The 17,639-nt window shown below is 36.9% G+C and overlaps 1 protein-coding gene across 6 annotated transcripts in view; it reads right to left on the reverse strand.

The window, feature by feature from the left end:
- The window catches only part of TRMT9B (tRNA methyltransferase 9B (putative)), a 111,345-nt gene that overhangs the window by 44,071 nt on the left and 49,635 nt on the right, over positions 1-17,639 (reverse strand). For 3 of the 6 annotated variants that reach the window (XM_058838295.1, XM_058838294.1, XM_058838292.1), the window contains exon 4: positions 14,445-14,499. The exons of the other annotated variants lie outside the window; for them this stretch is intronic. The gene's annotated coding sequence lies outside the window, so the exon portion shown is untranslated. The remainder of the gene's footprint in view (positions 1-14,444; positions 14,500-17,639) is intronic. 6 annotated transcript variants of the gene reach the window in all.

Genomic DNA, 17,639 nt, shown 5'->3' on the forward strand with positions numbered 1-17,639 from the left:
GGTACCCTTACACACATGCACAAAACTGTAAGAAGTTAATATATGGGCAAGATCCTGAACTGAGCAAGCAGTTACCCAATTTTCTGAGATCAGCTTGATCTTATTGAGCTCATTCGCTAAGGCTGTGCCACAGATCACAAGGTGCTACGGATCAGAATAAAATTTTCAGTATCAATATTAAACATCTCTCTGTTTATCTCTCATGTATAAAAATAGCTGTAGCTTCCAGGGCTGACTTAATAGCTCTGTCAAAGGACCGTTCACACTTTCCAACAATCCTATTAATATAGAAGACATTAAATGCTATTGCTAAGTAACTGAATGTACATCAGCTGAAAACATAATGCCTCAGTGCTAGAGAAGATAAACATCAAAATACATATCAGAGTGTGATAGAACTAAGGACATGATTTAACAAGTATTTTCTGTAGAGGAAAATGTACTAGAAGGCCCAGAAGGATATTTGTATAACTTGTCACATATTCACTAGCAAAATTCAATCTCTATTGCTGAACTTCCTTTTCTTTTTCAGTAAACAAATGAACAGACAAAACATATGCTCATCCTGAGGATCTTTAAAAGAACAATTCTTTTTATGGGGTCTACATACTGACTATAAACTTTAGCATATCCAAAAATATTAGTTTGCAATGTAAGCAGGAAATTGTAGTTTTGCTAACCTTGATGAATTTCTTGGGAATCCAATTTGGAACACTAATGACAGCTTCAAGGATCAGTTTCAAGGATCAGTTTGCACACAGAAAAATTTGAAGCTTTAATATTGTATATCTTTTAACAGAGTTGTCAAGAACAATCAAGGTACATTGTTACTTGGTTAGTACATCATATGAGGAACCCAAATTCCAAGTACTCTCTTCATAGTACACGAAGACATTATTCAGATCTGAGTGAGGCTGCACTTCCACAGAAGCAGGGTCAGAAACATGCACAGGCTTGTATTCTAATTGTGGGGCTACAAGCAGGAGCAGGAGGAAGCAGTCAGCTGTTAGGGTAGCACAAAATGCCAAAACAGCCTTTCCCTATCGCCTCTGAGGGCTCACCAACCACACCATGCTGACCTAGAATCATCCATAAAAGATTATTGAGAGAGCCACTGCTGAGTACAGTTTAAAATACAACTTACTTCTTGATGCATTGTTTCACATGACCATGCTGCAAGAGATATTTTTTGCTGCACTGCCACCTGAGGTTGCTTTCCTCCACCAGGAGCCCCAGGGAATATTGCCGCCACGCAGTATGGGGGATGCAGTGGAATACCCGAGCAGGCAGGCACAGACAGAATGTGTTCACCCCACAAGGAGACACCTTTGAGCCCACCCAGGCCAGGAGCTCAGCAGCTGTGCCTGTGTTCTGGTGACACAACACAAGGTGAGCCTGCGCTCAGTCACAGCCAGGGGACCTGCACTGAAGATACAGCACAGGAACAGAATGTGCTTTGTTTCCATAACTGTCTTCCCACTAAGGCAGCCACAAAGTTAGATAATCTCATAAATAACTGCTTGTCTTTCCTTTGTGTCAGGTTCCCCAAATTCTGTTCCTGCCATTCAGGAACAGATCAATCCAAATCTTTGGAAAGCCACAGGAAGCCTTTAAAAAGACAAGCTATTCTAATATTTTATTAGTAGTTAAAAGTGAATCTGGAGAGATGAACACTACAACCATCCCTTACCTGCAGTTGTCAAGGTAACAGCTGCTTTAGGATTAATGCCCAAAAGGTAGTTTGTCTTTCATCACAAACACTACAAACATTACATGTATTCATCAGCTGGCTACTCATCAGCCTTTTCTTTATTGGTGCTCTTCCCAGGATACTTACTCTATTAGCTTTTCAAGAGCAATAGCCCCAAATCAGGAGGGATTTTTAAAATTGCATGTTTATACATTATTGATTTACTTTTCAGCAGGCATATAATTGTTGCCAACTCACCTCTCAATTACCTCATCCACAATGGGTCACTTGTCTTCCAAGACAAATAATATTACCTCTCTAATTTAATTTTGTGAAAATACATTGCTTGTCTTTATCTTGAGAAATTTTAATGAACTACTCCTGTATTTCCAAAACATCTATCTCTTTCTTTTTTTTTCCTTATATTGTACAGACCTAAAGGAGGGCATTAGGTCCTCTCTTAAAGCAGGACAGATTTCCCCCAAGAAAGAATCCTGTATTCACCTGGCAGTTACTGGCTCTGTGTTTCAGAGTAAAAAATTAGATGACTAAGGCCAGGGTTCCAGTTTTAAAGCTTCCACTGAATGTTTGAAATGATCTCATATAAACCCATTATATAATCACAGCAAAAGAGGGACTTTTACTCATATACTTTATATACAAATCAGTGGTCTTAAACTTTTTTCTGTTTTCCCTCTCTTTACCCAAGAAAACAAAAGCTGAACCTGGAAGAATATTTTTTTTTTTTTTTAAATCTAATTGCTCAGTGAGCTCTAATAATTGGTCTGAACTCATTTCATTTACCTGCTACTCAGGCTTCACAATCATCATACTGACATGACTTCATATTAAAAAAGGCAACGGTTACAATGTCCCTAATATGCATAAAATTAATCTATTTTATAATTTATCTTATTAATGTGATATCTGAAACCTGAACTTGAAAGGATGATACTTGTGAGAATACAAATGCCTTGTTTGTAAAACAATACTGAGTAATCATTAGACATACTGACACATTTTTGAAAATCATGTCAGATTCTTATTAATGATTATGATATGAATTATATCTGAGGTCATCACATCAATATTTCTAATGCTTATTACTATTTCTATAATTAATTAACTCCTCTTTGAATTTGATCTTAAAGAAGAAAAGTTGCAGCAGCTGGATAAATTTCAGACTATGAGAGAAAAGACAGAAAACATTTTAGGGTGTCCCAAAGGTAAACCTGCTTGGGAAGCCAACTTTCATAGTCTAGTTCACCACTCTGTGGTAACTCTTCCATGTAGTCTACCTTGGAGAACACTAACAAGAGGCTACCTCATGCAATGGCATTTTTAATGACTTATTCTCTGAGTTAACACTTTCACTTATTTACTCTCAGGATTAATATTGCTCCAACAGGAACTCAGTCTGTGAATACAACATCCTAGCTAGCTTGCTGTGCTATATGCAGGCTTATATTTCTGGGCATCGGTTTTAGCAAGAAAAAACTCATTTACTACTACCTTTTAAATCATTATAAGAGGACTTTGCATTTTCAAGACAGCCTTCATTGTTAAACAGACATTCAGATACTGCAGTTATGAGTTTTGCATAAACCTCTAGCTAAATAATATTTCATTTCTTTTATGCTAGCTTATCATGAAGACAAAATTCTTCTTCAATTCCTTTATTAGTAATAACATCCCTATGCTCCCAGCTGTTTTATCTGGAGCACTAGAAAAAAGGAGCCAATTCCTCCTCATAAAATTTACATGACTTCTGAATATGCCTCTGGGTGACACATTTAACAAGGCAAGGACAAGATATATGGTATCATTCTTCACAGGACATTCCTCATTAAGTAAGTTGAATATATCAAGTACCCAGATGAGATACATTGCACAAGACAGTGCCCTTTAAAACTGGAAAATAGGTTCCTAGCCATAAATTCAGCCTTCATCATATTAGCTTGCTGTCTCTGAACATGTTTAAATCTGGAAGTTTCTTCCTGTCTGCTACTACTACTCTAACTTCAATAAGCTACAATTATCACAGAAAAGCAGTTATGATGACAGAGGGCATGGTCACAAATTATTGAGAGCAAAATAGGGAGTAGAGGCCATTAATTCAGAGCTGCAAAATCACATGTTGTCACATCACCTAGAAGCTGAGCTTTCTCATAAATCCCAGCCTGTCTGTAGTGCCAGATATTTGCGTTGTGTTCTTCAAATAATGACACATTCTTCTTGCAGAAAAAAAAAAGAAAAGTCAGGGGTGGGGTAAAAAAAAAATTTTTTTTTTTTTTCTTTCAAAACAACCATGATATCAGCTACCAAAAAAGAGAGCTCAAAATGAGTTCTCCCAACAAGGCATAATTTCTGGGCAGGTGTTAATTCAAAGCGGACTTAGGAGAAGAGATGTGAGTAAAACTTGGAAAGGAAGAAAGGAGGAAAACTCTTCCAAGGATCAAAAATACCAGGAGGTAAAAAACCCAAGATCACTTAAAAAGCAGATAAAACAAGCCCACTGACTTTGAAGAAATTCAGTCCTATGTGATTACCTTGGTTAGAGTAGGGATGATGTGTGCATCACAAAGCATCTGAGTTCCAGGATCTTCCCAGCTTGGCAACAGATTCTTCAGTTTAAGTCCCTGCACAACTGCAACCTTACAGTGTCCACTCTATGGGGACTTTCAGTGAGTTAAATCAACAACATGAGAACTTATTTACCTACCCAGAAAGATGATAAAGAAGGCTGTTGGAAGATTTGCAAACTTTTAGATAATGTGAGCATAATTCAACCTGAGCTAACAATGTGCTTGGTGTAGCCCAGCAGGAGACTTTTAAACGGTACTGAGAGCATTTTCATGTAAAGAAGAACTTATGGAAGGGACACAGTTACAGAATCAACAGAATTACTCGTGTCACTAAGGACAAAAAAATTACATATGCATATACAACAGTAATTAATTAACTGTTATATGCAGACAATCATCATTACAATTATTGCTTATTTATTATCATTACCTGTGAATTTATTTATATTTGCTTCCTTTTTCTAATCTTTATGTACACTATATTCTCCATCCTAAATTGCATTTCTCATCACAGTGTCAATGATTTTAGATATTTCCTGTAAATAAAGAGGAAACAGAGCACATGGGATGGACAACAATGCTACATTTGTTTGCTCCTCTTGCACGAAGAACAACATTTTGCCTTTGCCTGAATGACAGTTCCTAAACCATTAGATACAGCCTTAAAGAGCAGAGAGTGATTCCATATATCAAGAATTATTTCATTCTGAAATGTGAATCCCCTAAAGGATTTTATGCTTGGAGTTTGCAGGTCACTGGTGATGGAAAGGATAAATAGAAGTGACATTAGGTACCCACACACTTCTACCAAGTTACTATCCAATATATTATCAGAAGATTCAGATTGTAAACTAGTAATTTCATGTTATTAAAATCCTAGCCCACAAAAGCAAAGTGAATTTTATAAGCTTAATAATATCTTGCCACTGCCATTTTTAACTTCATAGTATTAGCAGCCTCTCATGTGCTATATAAACATTAACTGGCATTAATGGCCTTTGAAATGTCCTTGCTGATACTGCTAACAGTCTTGTGGGCTATTGGTCCCTAATAGCTTAGATTACCATAGAAGCCAAAGGCTCCAATTAAGATCAAGAGCCCTTTTGTTCTAGACACTGAGCAAACATATCCTGTTCTGAAGAATCCGTAAGCTGAAAATGAGAGATGCTCGATGCGGGTTGAAACCAGAAAGGTATAATATGATGTTTACAAATCATTACTGGTATGTTAAAAGGCTGCAAAATATTCATATTTGCTCCTTTAGCTGCCATCATTCATTAAAGCAGAAACATTTGAAAACCAAACTTGTTTCTTGTCCTATGTAATATTGGTTCACTTGGTTTTCTTCAATTTGATTGAAAAATATAAACAGTTTAATCTCATTTTTGCTTTGGCATAATGCTATTCTGTCTAAAGCATGACAGCAGAAAAATTACTTTCTTTAAGATATTTTCACCAAAAATAAAGAATCCTCTGAGAAGATGTTTATTGCAATAAAAGTGCAATGAACCTGTATGACTACTTTGTGACAATAGTGAAAGGTAAGATATGGTTTGCTGAAAAAATACTTTGCAGAATCAGGATCTTAATTGCATTGTGCTCATAAATTAACTAATTAATCCACAAATGCCAGCTAGTTCCATATACTTTTTTTTCTTTCCATTAGTGCAAACTTAAGGTGACCCTGCACTTGCCAAATCATGATACCAGACAGTTTTTATTGTGGGCTTAGGTGACAAATTTGATCAATGAACTACTCCAGGTTTGAATAATTTAGGCGTTTTTATTTGTAGGGTTATTTTTCACTTTGGTCAGCTCACCTTTATTATGTAAAATAAGAGTTATGATGAATTACATTCTTCAACAGATTTATGAATCTGTATTATGTACAATATACTGATAGCAGTATGTGAACACTTCCTCAGTAATCATTCCTAATGACTGCAAGATTAAGAATTTATTTCCATAGTAGATTTCTAGCTTCTGTATTATCTAAATATCACTTCCACTTTTTTAGGTACTCAAAAGGTGAAATACAGCTTTTAACAATGTTTAATGAATAAGCAGTTCCTCTAAGGAGGGTAATGTCATTTCTAAACTATTCCCTGGAATAAGCCAGATACTTACATTTTCTTTCTTGCTTACCAAACTTCAATTCTTTTACTTTAAAATAATAAGATTTTTAAGATTTCATAATGGAAATAATTAAGGTGGCATCCAACATGACACCCATGCTTTTCCAGAGCACATGTTACCCTCTTGCACTGCAGCTCTGGGTGCAATCTCAAGGTGCTGTTCTTCCACCATAGAACAGGGGGATATCATTATCCAAGTGATTAATCAACAAGTGATTGACTAAGCCAATACATTAAAGGGACCCTTGACTCCTCCCTGCCATAAAGGCCAACTGGCCTCTCTTACTTAGGTCTCACACCCTAAAAAATGTAGGAAGTGGACAAAGGAGAAAAAAGCAAAGCAGAAGAAAGAGAAAAGGAGGAGAGCAGTCAATATGCTGGAAGTTATGGCTGCTTTTCAGAGGGATCATGACAGGTTGGATAAGGGGTCTGGCAGGATCTCATGGAGTTCAACAAAGACAAATGGAAAGTTCTTCACCTTCAGAGAAGTATCTCACAGAGTTGTAAACAACAAGTGGCCCTTGGGTACACATCAGGGAGAATAACCAAGTTGAGCCAGGCCTCTCTGAGCCAAGAAAGGCTTCAGTATAATGCTGCAAATCATCACAGCAAAGTACAGGAAACTGCTAAGTCAAGATTGGCTTGGATGTAACTGCACTAACCCTGCACAAGCATATTTGGCACTGTGGCAACATAAGGTCTAACCAAACAGCTGATCACAAATACAAGACCTCAGTATAGAAAATATAATTTAACATATCTGACTGAAGGCCATTAATAAAATACAGGAAAATATTGTAATAACAGTGCCATTAAGACTGCTGTGGCATGAGGACAGAGAAACGGTTTCATGGAATTGCCACTGCTGGAAAACAGCTGCAGGGTGAGGACATGGTGACCAACAATGACCAGCTGTCTTTAGATTGAACTGACTCAACAGAAGCAATGAATAATCTCTCTGAGAGATTACATACTGAGAAGTACATAAGGTCCTAGATCACAGCACCTTGAAGGTATATAAAGACAACTTAAAGACTACCAAGGTAGGATCAGCAGAAGAGGATCAGTGTTGAAGATCCCAGCATCTAAGAATCAATGATTACACTGATAAACAGCCACCTAGGGCCTGTCAACACATCAGGTGTCAGGAATGTGGGCCCAGAATGCCAAGAGGGGCATATTGAGGACTTACTGGATTGGGACAATTCAGGAATTTGCTGCCATAGCCATAACGCTCTGCTGCTCATGGTTCTAAGACTAATGCTGCTGATGTCTAGTATAGCTATCCACTGCCATTTTCATGTTTATTCCATAAATAGTTATGCTCATTCAATGTTGCTGCCAAAGTCATCTCATATTTCTCTCATTTGTTATCCCTTAAGTATTGTATAGTTAAATAATGCTAAGACATAACCACATCTTCTACTGCCATGCCTGAGTTTCATGCTGACACATTACAGTCTACATAAGCTGTTAAAAATCATCACATATATAGCATACTGTCACAGTCTTTCCTTGCTGGATGTCACTGCTGCATGTTCCTGCAGTGGCTGAGAGTCTGGGCATTGGTGCATGTAAGGATGTTTTTGGCTCTGCTGTGCAGACCATTGATAGGTGCTAGAAGATTCGGCCATTCTAGATAGAGTCAATTTTGAGGCAAATCATCATACCATGGATATATGAGCCCTGAAAGGCACATTAAGGACTAGATACACTTGAGGAAACACCAGGTGAGTGCTCTCATGGAAAAACTAGAGATGTTCACATGACTAGTACCTTTGGAGAGCTAGGAAATTGAGCCTTAAAAGCATTGAAAAGGCTATATCCTTACGTTTCATTTACCAGAAATAAATTCTATTCCAATAAGTCTCCATCGAAGAAAATAGTTATGAAAATTCTTTTGCTAAAAAGAATTTTCATACTGTTGCTGTTTCATTAAGGCCAGTCTTCATTTTTACGGATCTCCTTGGCCATTTTAGTCTCAGTTAATTCCATTTATTATTATACTACCAGTTATCTCAGACATCTGCATTTCCCCACACTCTGTGCAGTGTGCACCAATGCTGATGAAAAGGAAGCACATGTGTGGAGGAAGAAGCAAAGGAATCAAATAGTTAAAAGTCTGGGACTGCTAATGAGACTAATAAAAAGCAGAGTTTGTATAGGCAGCTTAATGGAGCACACTTCTCTAAAGCCATTTGCTTTAGATCCAACCTTTGCTAAGAGCGATTAGAAGTAATTGTCACCCAGTGACTCTTTTGTAATCCAGATATTGAAAGGCACAGAGTTCAGGTGGGTTATTTCCAAAGTGCAGGGATCCCAATCATGCAGAATGCTGCCACGCTGGTCTAACTGGCTGTGGTGGTTTGACCCTCGCTGGATGCCAGGTGCCCACCAAAACTGCTCTGTCTGCTCCATCCTCAGCTGAACAGTGGACAGAACATAAAATCAAAGGCTTGTACCTTCACATAAGGACAGGGAGAGATCACTCATCAATTACCACTATGGATCAGAAACCCTTCACTTGGGGAAATTACTTGAATTTATTACCCATCAAAATCAGAGATGCATAATGAAAGGTAAAACAAAAACTGAAGAAAAAACCCTTCACCTGACCTCTCACTCTTTCCTGGGCTTAAATTTATTCCCAATTCTCTGCCTCCTCCCTCTCACTGCACAGGCAGATGGGACTTGGGGTTATGGGCAGTTCATCAGACGTTTCTGCTACTGCTTCCTCCTCAAAGAGAGGAGTCCTCCCCTTGCTCCAGTGGGTGGTCCTTCCTGTGGGGTGCAGTCCTCCATTAATTTCTTCAGTGTGAGTCCTTCCCATGGGCTTCAGTTCCTAACTAACTGCTCCAGCATGGGTCCCGTTTCACAGGATACAGTACTTAAAGAAGGCGTGGGGCTCCTCCATGGGCTGCGGATGAATACTGCACCCTGTGGCCCTCCATGGGCTGCAGGGACACAGCTGCTTCACCATGGCTTTCACCACAGGCTGCAGGGGCATCACATCTACGGCACCTGGAGCAGATCTTTCTCCTCCTTCTTCACTGATCTTGGTGTCTCTGCAGGACTTATCTCACATATTTTCACATATTCTCACTCCTCTCTTCTCTGGCTACAATTACTTCTCTGCAATATTTTTTTCCCCCTTCTTAAATATGTTATCCCAGGGGCATTACTGCCATCACTGGTGGGCTCAGCCTTGGCCAGTGGTGGACCCAAACTGGAGCCCACTGGCATTGGCACTGTCAGACATGGGGAAGCTTCCAGCAGCTTCTCACAAAAGCCACCCCTATAGCCCTGCCCTGCCACCAAAACCTGGCCATGTAAACCCAATACACTGGCCCTTTTGGATCATCTCTGAAAAGAAATAGGACAAGAAGCAGAAAAGTGCTTAAAGGTCTAAGCTGACTGACGAAAGAGAGCTAAGACATGAAAAATGGGAAAATTTTTATGGGATTCTAGCTTGAAGATCTATCATTCCTTGGGTCATTTCACTGGATTTTACATGAGCCCTAATGGCTGTTATTTCATTTTTCATGTGAAGTGCAATTTTCTCTTAAAATGACTGGAACTTTTATTTGTACTGGGCTGACAGAAACTCTATATTCTGCATTGGAAAAGACTGCTCATTTCTGAGAAAGTCTTATTAAACTGATAGACAGCAACAGTTGCCAACAGCTCACACCTCAAAGCTCTCATTGCATTACTATTTCATGGAGTCTTGATATTTCATAAATATGGAATAGCTGCCTGTTTCTAGATTTGATTAAAGAATTTTACATGAGTCTCAGGAAAATTGAATGTTAATATAAAACAACCAGGAATTTTTCTTTGGAAAAATTGTCATATACCAGCATACGTGCCTTGTGTAATTTCAAAGAAATTCTGCTTCAGAAATTAAAGGAATTAGTCAAATATTCATTCTGGGTTAAATTTTAAAACATTTGAGGTTTATCTCACTTCACAATAGTAAAATTTGCAATGTTTCTGTAACACGCACATTTACATTTTCCATAATACAGAAAATTAAATTCTACCCAGCACCACAAATAAACTTCACTTAATTATTTTTATCTTTTCTTGGTTTTTTTTTCTTTTTTTAAACAGTCTTAGTGGACTACCAGTTACAGAAAGAGGGAATTGAGGATGAGATTTAATAACAAGCAGATTTTTTTCATCTTTTTCATTTGAATAACTCAAATAGCTAGTAAGTCTTCATTTACAGATCATTTTCAAAAATGCAACTAAATTATAAAAGAGATGGGCAATGCTGTAGCATTCAGGCAATAACATGAACTCGAGAAGCACAATATTTCCACTGCAGACTTTATTGTGACTGTGTGCATGTTATTTGCATTTCTCAGTGCCTAATGTACAACAAAAACCAAAAACACTGGGATGAAGAAAATATATTACTCGTGGTAAAAAGCCATACAGAAGCTGATGGCTGTGTGGCATATATCTATCACTAACATCTTCAAAAGCTTCTTTTGAAGATTAAATCTATTATTTATTATTTAATTATTGTGCTCAAAGCACAATAATACTGTGCTACCTTAACAATTGCTACTAAACCTTACTATAAAAAGGAAATATTATCTGCATACAAGCGGTAATAAACTACGGATCCATACAAGTCTGAAAAACTGACATAGTAGAAAAACTTAGCTTGTGACATTTAAACTGTAGAATGAAAAAAATACAAATTGCCAATGAAGTGACAAAATTAGTTTCCATTCACGTAAAATTAGATAATATTAGTCTTCCTTTTCTGACCAAATTCATTGCTGTGAACTGACATGAACAGACCTGTGCAGCTGCTACAACAATGAAACCTGACAAATTCAGCCCTATTTCCTCCTGCTGTTTATCGAATCCCCTGTTCACAGACTCCCTGAGCTTTGAAAAGGTGTGGATTGATTATGGTATCTTGTGTCTAAGGGAAAAACACATCCTCAGGCCCCAAGCCCTGGGTGCATTTGGTTCTGTCATAAAAGCTACTTCTCATTTCCACAAATTACTATTCCTGACAGCAGAAATATATAACAAAACACATATAAATTTACAAGAATTTTTATCAAGATAATGATGTAGAAGTATGAGAGGAGGCTTTTGTCATTGAATGCAGATGACAACTAAGTATAAATGATAGTTTGAAAAGGTGGTCTCTGGGTGAGTAGTCCTGCAGTTGTTTTAAGCCTAGGAAATGGTCTATCCTGCAGCTTGCAGGAACACCAGTGAATAGCTAACAAGCAAGCATTTAGGTTCACTTAAGCAGCGTATATGAATAAATATGTGAGGGGAATGAGCTGAGCTGAAGGAAAGAATGCATTATTCATGCAGCTAACAGCACTTACTCATGCCTAGTATAAATTGAAACCTAAAAGTGCAAATCTAGGACACTGAGATTTTCAATCAATGCTGAGTTATATTTAAATTCAATCTAAGCCAAAAATTCTGAGTTCATTTCATGTTTTCAATTCAGCACAGAAGCATTTCACACTTTCTCTCACTGGCTATATTTTGGGAAACATAAATTATGAATGTAGCAGTTTTTGCAAGTGAATCGTAATAATTGATAGGTGTATTTCACTTGAGATGCAGTGGACAATAAATTAAGTGAAATGCACTGCACTGGTGATTAGTTTAATTCCATCTGACAGCTCCTGGAAAAAACATTTCAATCACAAAAAGACTGAGAAATGAGCAAGTTTTTTGCAAGTGAGAAAAAAGAAGCTTGACTTTGCAATTCTATTTTCTTCAATGAAGTGCTCATATAACACCATTGCTTTTATGCCCTGTTAACTCAAAACTGTGAAGAGAATAATTTTTAGAATATGATACCTGTTTTTTTCAATCCATGTTGTTCTAATCTGTCAGCAATTTTTATTTTCAAAATATGGAAATCATGCTGAACTCCTACACTAAGCCACTGAAAAAGCTAATTGGCATTTGCCGAGTGGAAAGATCTTCTTTTCTGTTTTGCATAATCAGGCCTCTGTAATGACACTTTTCCCAAAGATACCGAAAAATTTCATCCCCTGACTTTGCTTAGTCTTAATTACCTAAGGAACATATGGCTGGTGGGGGAAAAAAAGAGAACAGACACAGCTACTGTCTTGAAAGAGATGTTTAATCCAACAGGAGAGTCTGGATCCACAAACTAAGGAAAGTCATAGTAATTTCACCTCACCAAACCTACTTCCTTCTAACCCTGTTAGATTTTCTTATCTGAATGCTAAAACCATTTGAAGGCAGAGGTGAGCTAATACAAGCCTTATGACAGCACAGCTCAGTTTCAGTTGGAGCCTGCTGGCTCCAACTATATATTAATTTGCACTGAATGCGAGCAGTTCAGCAGTTTCCTCTCCTCTCACAAGCCTGTGAAACAACAGGACCATGCAAATAAGAAATCTGAAACAGCAATTCTTTTTCTTATTCTAAATACAGCACAGTTTGCAGTCAACCTCACAGGCCTTTGCTTTCTAGCATTCCTGCCAGGGTATGTGTGCATAGCACAGCACAGCAGAGACACCCGACGAGTTTAAAAGCAGCACTTCAGCCTGACATTGTACCTGGACTAAGCAGTTACTGTCACACAAACTAACACTATGTCTGTAAGAAAAGGGAGAATGTGAACCCACTGTGTGGTTTTTCCACACAGTTTGCTTTTTCCACTGAACAAGTCAATTAAGTTTTATGTAATTGCCATTAGGAAAATGAACTTGATGATGAAAAATCCACAGACAGACACAAAATAACTATTATCAGACTGGAAATTTTTCTTTTGAGGTTTTCCAGTCCTTAGAGAGGAAAGCAGCTGTAGCTGAGAAGCTACTTTAATTTACTTCTACACTGTTCTTCAGAGGACTGAACAAGAGGTTCAACTGAAAGAGCATAAATAAGACCAGTTCTCCTTAGGCTGGAAAGGATTAAAATCCTGTTCTAGATGACTTTGTACAGCTTGTCTCCCAAGAAGAGTGTTAGGCAAAAAGTCTTCAGATAACATGTTACAGTTTCAGAAGAGTGAAGAGAAGTCTGACAAGAGCCAGATTTAAGCACCTTATAATAGATTAGTCACTCACAGTGTGAGCGATGTAACAGGCAACTCTGAATTTCTGTTGTACAGAAAATGACTACACCACTGAGACCCATTTCTGAGCCCATTTCAGATCTGAAAGGATGTGGTGAAAATATCATGCCAGGTTTTTCTTTTTAAACAACCAATTCAGCCTGGCCAAAGTCTATTTGCAAGAGCAAATAGAATACTAGCTGATCCAATGTTTAAGGCTTTACAGCTTCCTTGCCTCCAAAGAGAAGCACATATTGTGGTACTATGATTACAGAATTTCCAGCAGCTAGCACAGCCTTCAGACAGGCAGACTATTGGCAGCAGCTGCTCAAACAAGTACTCACCTCACTGTGCTCACAATATCCCAGCAATTGAACGAGTGAGAAATTATGTCAATGAAATCAGCCTCCTCTGAAAGCCTGCAGTGTGCTTCCATAGCAATCCAACTACTTGATGAACAATTACACTTGCCAATTTGACAAACTCTTTTCAAGGTTATTTAAATCTATCAAGGTTATTTCATCACTGGAAAGAAAGATTTTAATAGTCGGGATATAACCAAGTTACCACCTAAGCCACTAACCTTCCCAAGTACTATGCATTTCACCAAATTACCATCCAACATGAAAGAGAAGAAGATGACAACTGTAAAAGGCTAAGATAAGGCTTTTGTGACAAATAATCTGACACAATTTCACTATGCATATACAAATAAATCCACTGTACCTACAGTCCAGAAGAGAACAAAGACTACCAAAGCAGAGGCTCAACAGCTTCTCTCAGGGATTTTTTCTCTAAGGCCATTTCCCTTCCTTTTGTTTGATTGGGTACCTTCCACATCTTCCTGCCTTAGAAAGCATTTCTACTTGGTGGCCAGCTGTCCTAGCAGGTAAAAGATTACAATCTAAATTATCTCATGATTATATAGATAATTTATACAATAAAATTAAATGTACCTCAATGGATAGAATTTCCAGTAATAATATCAAAACTCATTTGAGAGAGCACCACCTACAAAAAAAAAAGTTATTAAGAAAACATATGGATTGCCACAAATTTTCAAAACAAATAGCTCTATGAAAATACTCATTATAAATACACAGATTATTACATGTTCATGAAATCTGGATACAGCACATTGGTTTGCTATTACATCAGCTAAGTCTAATTTTAAACACTTGACTTCTAGTCTGTGTTTTATACATCCCTGAATTAGAGGGAAAATATTAAATCAATATTTTTGTTTATTGTGGCATAGGTGTCTACCACAGCCATATGTTAGAAAAACAAATACATGAAAACTCTCATATTCTTGTATGTTTCCATATTTGTATTCTGTAATCACCATGCATGTATAGTTATATAATTTCTTGATCTTGATTTCCAATTCCACCCATGTAAGACATTATTTGAAATCCCGGTCTCAGTTTTCCTTACTAAAATGACTTCAGAGCAGAAAAAAGATGTTTATCAGGGATTTCAAAATACCATTATCCTCTGAGATCTATATAAGGTGCCAATACAGTGCTGATACAGTTCCAAGTAAGTAATCATAGATGTTCTTTAATATCGTCTTACATCAGTTATGAAAGTTTGGTAGATCTAAACTTATGCTTCTTCATTGTTCACGGCTCTTACATGTTCCAGCTGCTATGATTCTATTGGACCAGCACAAGGTTTCAGGCAAAACATTCACATGTGCCATTCCTCAATCAGCTCACCCCTATACAGGTGCAATAATGACCACAACAGAAAAAACCACAATTATTTCCTTTAGAGTTTTGGTGACCAGAAAGCTCCATAGATAGAGCTGTCAGATCATTTGGAAACCTCAAGCCAGTCCTGAAGGTATTTTTGATGTAAAAATGAAATTTCAAACTATGATAGGATGAAAAATCTGAAAGTAAAGGGAAAAAAAAAATTTAGAAATCCCTCCCTCCTTTCTGTTTTTCCAAGTGTCCCAGATAGGTAATGGGATTAGTTCAGTCAAAATTTTAAACTGAAAATTTCACCAGATCTTCTGAGAGTCCACCATTTCTAATTTTAATTAAAACAAAAACATTGTTCAAAAAGAAATATTGTAAAGAAACTGAAAATTAAACAAGTCAAGAAAACAACTCAGCTAGACTATCCTTTTTCATAAAAAGCCTTTGGTTCTTATGAACGAATATGATCTGATGATAAGGCATTTGCCACAGCATTCTATTGATGGAAAACTTACATAACATTATTTTGCTATTTCAGATGAAAATCTGGAATGATGAGAATACAAACAGAAAATCTTCTAAGATGCTATGTAAGATACCATGGGAATCCATTTCTTTTTACTGCCAGGTGATGATATCCTAGATGTCGGGTTTTACTTAGACATTTATATCTAAACTCCTCTGTTTATCTAGAAGAAGAACTAGCTGCCAGTGTTGTATGCCAGCTAGATATGCTGAGTGAATTATCAACAGTCTTCTGCTTCAGCAAAATACTTTATTAAATTTTCCTGTCAAGAGTTTACTCTGTATGAAAAATGGATGCATTTGATGCAATTCCAAATTGTTAAGTGACATGTTGTTTTTGATTCTTTAAAAGATTTCAAAGGACAAAGATAGAGTGTGGAACTTCAGGTCAAAATATTAGCAGATTTTTCACTAGGATGTCTTTGTTGAATAAAACACTTTACCGTAGGTTATTTCACAGCCTGAACACATCATTGTTTTGTCAGATAGAGACATAGGGCTGGCCTTCGTGGCCTGGAGGAAAGGAAAAGCTATGATTCCTCTGTTGGCAACATACAGCAGTTAATGAATCCTCAGTACACTGGCATTTTTTCATTAAATACTGTGCAAGTATTTTTAAAGTAAAATCCCATTGGCTATATTTCATTTAGAGTCTCTTTGGGGGCTCTTGTTGCTCTTTCAGTGTAGCAGCAATAAAAAGATCAGTGGAGACATGCTGATTAAATAATGTAAAAATGCCCACAAGACATGCCTGTACTTCACTAGATTGAAGTGTGTTATTTTCTCATAATATAAGCAAAGATAAATTATAACTTGAAATAATAGTTGCAAGTTTTGAGATTTACATGTCATTTAATCAGAATTTGAATGAATGTAAACGGGAATCTCCTAACTCATTCTGACATTGTCTATAATAAGGAAACTGCACAGTAGCAGCTTTAACAACCTTTGTCAATGTAATTATCTAAGCTGAAGCTGAAAGGCCACCCTTGAAAATTGTGTGCAGGCTAATCAGGTAAATAGGTCAGAACAAAAGATTTTAGCAGCATAATTTTCAGTTACTCATACAATCATAGAATCATTTAGGATTGAAAAGACCCCTAAGTTCATGGAGTTAATAATGTTTACTCATGAGTTAATTATGTTTACTCTTGTACAGTACATGGACATACAAAATAACTACAGCCTAATACAGGATTCTGAGCTCTCAAAGAACATGTTTTCTCATGGTTTCTCCTATACAGATGGTAGATGGAAAAGCAATGATGAAAGCAATGTTTGGTATAGTTATTATTGATGATTAGGAAAAAAAGGTAATTAATGAAGAGAAATTTCCAAATGCATGATTGAGTACAGACTAGACTGACTACAAACATGTACAAACTGCAACATACATACAGAAAATAATTTTGGGAACTCAAAGTGACAGCTTCCTTCTCTGGATTTTTGAAAACAAGTGCTAGTAATTAGTCTGACATCTAATCAGTTACAAAGTTTCTCTAGAAATAGAACTGATCAGCACTTCAAATTTCCACTTCACAGAAAACAAAGGCGGTTCAAAATCTGACCTCATTTCAATTCCGAATAAATGCAAGTACTCTCAATATTTCCTTTGAAATACAATTTAAAATACTATGTTAAAACTGTTTTTTTTAATGCTTATTATTATCTTATTCTACTGCAGGTGCATGCTATATATATGTTACTGGATGTTGCCAATGCACAGCATTATTTATATTATTAAGATGTCATACTATATCACGACATACCAAATAGTCTGGTATTCTGGTTTTTATTATTTTTATATTATTTTCTTTTAAAAGCAGAAGAAGTTGCCAGATTATTTATAATGAAATCCCTTTTTTTTTAATCAGGGCTGCCTAGAGTTTTAAGAACTGTGGTATGAGTTTTGGGCCTCCC

The sequence above is a fragment of the Poecile atricapillus genome, chromosome 4 (genome assembly GCF_030490865.1).
Source record: "Poecile atricapillus isolate bPoeAtr1 chromosome 4, bPoeAtr1.hap1, whole genome shotgun sequence".
NCBI lineage: Eukaryota > Metazoa > Chordata > Aves > Passeriformes > Paridae > Poecile > Poecile atricapillus.